At 48.7% G+C, this 3,368-nt stretch overlaps 1 pseudogene; it reads left to right on the forward strand.

Moving 5' to 3' along the window:
* Nucleotides 1-1,359: 1,359 nt before the first annotated feature.
* On the forward strand, nucleotides 1,360-2,996 carry LOC102510466 (annotated as a pseudogene).
* The last annotated feature ends 372 nt before the right edge of the window (nucleotides 2,997-3,368 follow it).

Consider the following 3,368-nt stretch of genomic DNA (forward strand, 5'->3'; position numbering starts at 1 on the left):
TGGAGCAGACAGCATCAGGAAGACCGGTGAGGAGGCTGCTGTGGTGGTCCAGGTGGGAGGAGATGGTGACTGGACAGATGAGGAGGAGGAAAGAAATGCTAAACTAACTTTCCAAGAGGCAAAATCCACAGGGCTAGATGGGTGGCTATTGTTGGGTAGAAGGAAGTGTCTGGGATGGAATCAGGTTATAGGTGGGAGGCAGGGCCATCTCTTAGTTAGAGGTATACTTGCATGTGGATGAGCAGGACTGGGGAAAAGATACATTTAGTTTTTAACTCCTGAGCCTGGGGTTCCTGTGGGATGCCCCTGTCCAGGGAGATGATTATCTGGGGCTCTAGAGAGATCTGAGATGGAGTAAGGGGTTGGGAGTTGGCAGCATAATGAGGGGCTGGGGAGAGGCTGGACCCACTGGTCATTTGAGATGGCTCATGATTGTTGAGAGGGAAGGGAAGGGGTCCCAGGATAGAACTCCAGGAAGCCCCAGGGCTTAAAGGGTGGAATAGAAACCCACAGGGAATATGAACCAGGGAGCTGGGCCTCAAGGAAGTGAGGAGAGAGTCTTTTGGGTGAAGCCAAGGGATGCTTCAGTGGGAGACAGGTTGTGTTCAGGCTGCTCAGAGACCCATTCAATCAAGGACTAAAATACGCCCATGGGATCTTTGTCCAGCATTAAACAGAATGACACTGCTCTCAATGGACTGATGTGGAGCTGTCTTCCAGGGTGTATTCATTATCTACCTGCTGGGTAACAAATGACTAACAACTCAGCAGCTTAAAGCAACAGCGAACATTCATTGTTTCTAGCAGTTTCTGTGGATCTGGAATTTGGAAGGCTTAGCTGCTCTGTTCTGGCTCAGAGTCTCTCATGAGGTTGCAGTCAAGATGTTGACCAGGGCTACAGTCACCTAAAGGCTTGACTGGGGCTGAAAGACCCAGTTCCAAAATGGCACACTTACGTGGCTGACGAACTGGTCCTGGCTGTGGGCAGGAGGCCTCAGTTCTTCATCCTGCGGGCCTCTCCACAGGGCTGCTTGAGTGGCCTCGCAACATGGCGACTGGTTCCCCCCTGAGCAAGTGAGCCAAGAGAGCATGTGGAAGCCACACTGTCTTATGACCTGACATCAGAAGTCACACATTTATTTCCACAATTTCCTGTCATAGTCATATTCAGTGTGGGAGGGGACTATTCATGGAAGCAGAAGTCACTGGGAATCATCTTGGAGGCTGGCTTGGAGACATCAAGTGCCCAGGAGCATGTTCGGTATGCAGTGATTTGTAGGAGTCTTTAAAAGGCCACCTGCCTACATAAGCATTCGAATTCAAAAAGACACCTGCGGCAGGTTCTCTCACATCGACCACTTAAGAGTCACGCTGTAAGATGCAACAACCTCTCCTCCTCCTCTCCGCCATCTCCTCGGCAGCCGCAAAAGAGCAACTATGTGTGAGTGCATCTCCATCCATGTTGGCCAGGCTGGTGTCCAGATCGGCAATGCCTGCTGGGAGCTCTACTGCCTGGAACATGGCATCCAGCCCGATGGCCAGATGCCAAGTGACAAGAGCATTAGGGGAGGAGACGACTCCTTCAGCACCTTCTTCAGTGAGATAGGTGCTGGCAAGCAGGTGCCCAGGGCAGGAACCTACAGTCATTGATAAAGTTCGCACAGGCAGCTACCGCCAACTTTTCCACCCTGAGCAGCTCATCACAGGCAAAGAAGATGCTGCCAATAACTACGCCCATGGTCACTACACCATTGGCAAGGAGATCATCGACCTCGTCTTGGACCAAATTCGGGAACTGGCTGACCAGTGCACAGGTCTTCTTGGTTTTCCACAGCTTCGGTGGGGGAACTGATTCTGGGTTTACCTCCCTGCTGATGGAACGTCTCTCTGTTGATTATGGCAAGAAGTCCAAGCTGGAGTTCTCCATTTACCCAGCCCCCCAGGTTTCCACAGCTGTAGTTGAGCCCTACAACTCCATCCTCACCACCCACACCAGCCTGGAGCACTCTGATTGTGCCTTCATGGTAGACAACGAAGCCATCTGTGACATCTGTCATAGAAACCTCGATATTGAGTGCCCAACCTACACAAACCTGAATAGGTTGATAGGTCAAATTGTGTCCTCCATCACTGCTTCCCTGAGGTCTGATGGAGCCCTGAATGTCAACTTGACAGAATTCCAAACCAACTTGGTACCCTATCCTCGTATCCACTTCCCTCTGGCCACATATGCTCCTGTCATCTCTGCTGAGAAAGCCTACCATGAACAGCTTTCTGTAGCAGAGATCACCAACACTTGCTTTGAGCCAACCAACCAGATAGTGAAATGTGACCCTCACCATGGTAGATACATGGCTTGCTGCCTGTTGTACCGTGGTGACGTGGTCCTCAAAGATGTCAATGCTGCCATTGCCACCATCAAGATCAAGCATACCATCCAGTTTGTGGACTGGTGCCCCACTGGCTTCAGAGTTGGCATTAATTACCAGCCTCCCACGGTGGTACCTGGTGGAGACCTAGCCAAAGTACAGCGAGCTGTGTGCATGCTGAGCAACACCACAGCCATTGCTGAGGCCTGGGCTGGCCTGGACCACAAGTTTGACCTGATGTATGCCAAGCGTGCCTTTGTTCACTGGTACGTGGGTGAGGGTGTGGAGGAAGGAGAGTTTTCTGAAGCCCGTGAGGACATGGCTGCCCTTGAGGAGGATTATGAGGAGGTCGGTGTAGATTCTGTTGAAGGAGAGGGAGAGGAAGAAGGAGAGGAATACTCAAGTTAAAATGTCACAAAGGTGCTGCTTTTACAGAGAAGCTTATTCTGTTTTAAACATTGAAAAGTTGTGGTCTGGTCAGTTAATTTGTATGTAGCAGTGTATACTCTCATATACAATTACTGACCTATGCTTTAAAACACAACACTTTGTTACAGGCCCAAGCTATCCATTTCTCTGATGGATTTGAATAAAGTATTCCCTGTCTTAAATGAAAAAAAAAAAAAAGGACACCTGCACCCCAGTGTTCATAGCAGCACTATTTACAATAGCCAAGACACGGAATCAACCTAAATGCCCATTGACAGATGACTGGATAAAGAAGTTGTGGTATATTTATACAATGGAATATTACTCAGCCATAAAAAATGATAAACATAATGCCATTTGCAGCAACATGGATGGCCCTGGAGAATCTTATTCTAAGTGAAGTAAGCCAGAAAGAGAAAGGAAAATACCATATGCTATCACTCATATGTGGAATCTTAAAAAAAAAAAAAGACAAATGAACTTAATATAAAACAGAAACAGACTCACAGACATAGAAAACAGACTTATGGTTGCCAGGGGGGAGGTGGGTGGGAAGGGATAAACTGGGAG

The sequence above is a fragment of the Camelus ferus genome, chromosome 19 (genome assembly GCF_009834535.1).
Source record: "Camelus ferus isolate YT-003-E chromosome 19, BCGSAC_Cfer_1.0, whole genome shotgun sequence".
NCBI lineage: Eukaryota > Metazoa > Chordata > Mammalia > Artiodactyla > Camelidae > Camelus > Camelus ferus.